The sequence below is a fragment of the Seriola lalandi genome, unplaced genomic scaffold (assembly GCF_002814215.2).
Source record: "Seriola lalandi dorsalis isolate HSWRI2012SDOR001 ecotype SW California unplaced genomic scaffold, Sedor1 jcf7180002054869, whole genome shotgun sequence".
NCBI lineage: Eukaryota > Metazoa > Chordata > Actinopteri > Carangiformes > Carangidae > Seriola > Seriola lalandi.
In genome coordinates this window covers 1,950-3,063 of record NW_019525422.1, presented here as the reverse complement: position 1 = coordinate 3,063, position 1,114 = coordinate 1,950, and positions in this window count along the sequence as shown.

Below are 1,114 nucleotides of genomic sequence, written 5' to 3'. Positions count from 1 at the left end.
AGTACTCAGATATCTCACTGTTACTGCAGTAAAAACTAACAGTACTACCACAGAGTACAAATACTGCGTTACCAGTTCTAAATGTTAGAAGTAAAAGTATTAGTATGAATGACAGTAAACCTACCGGAAGTACATTAATATGTTCATCACTTTACTGTTGTAGGTGGAGCTGATGTAATTACACAGCTGCTGGGTAGTTGGTGAATAATTATTAAAGTATGTTTATAATAATATATCATTGATTATATTTAGTATTATTGATCATAATCTGTGAAGGAGCTAAAGTTATTAAATAAATGCAATTTCCTGTGAATTATAGTGAAATAAAACTATAAAATATAAATTATATGTATGTGATGTAACATGTAACGGTTCACTGAAAGTTCAATGTAAATAAACTGTAATTATATATCATCATATTAATTCTAAATTAAGTCAAAGTCAGAGTTTGTTTTTATACTGGCATCACCTCAAGATGAATCAGCTCATTCTTGTATATTCCAACACTGATGGGATTTAAATTGAAGACCAATCGATCAATCATTTTATTTTTATTCATTTAATATTATTTATGTTTAATGTTTATTATTTATATTTTACGTATTTACATTTGATTTTCTTATTTTTGAATGTTTATGACAGTTTTTACTGTCATTATCCTGCCTGATGTTTGTAAACTTAATGTTCCACAAAGAGAAGAGGAAACATGATGATAATGACGTTTTTTATTATTATGTTTTGTGTTTTTTATATTTTGTTTTAAATGAGTTTGTGTCATGTCTCTGTTGAGCAGAGAGCCAAGTTCCCGCCGTCCCGGCCCGTGGACCACCTGATCCTGGAGAGGCAGAAACAGGACGCGGCCCGGGATGAGGTCCTGGACTTCACCAGGTACCAGCAGACCTGCGACGTCAAGAACTCGTGGCTGAAGAGTTCAGACCGTCACTTCCTGAGAGGAGCCATCGAGAGGGAAGTGAGAGCTGCTGTGAAGCAGAACGAGTCCGACATCGACGAGAGGAGACACAGGTCTGTCTGCAGAGAGTAACTGAGTACTTTTACTCTAGTACTGAACTTAACTACCCCACATTTATCTGGCTGCCATGGTAACTGGTTACTA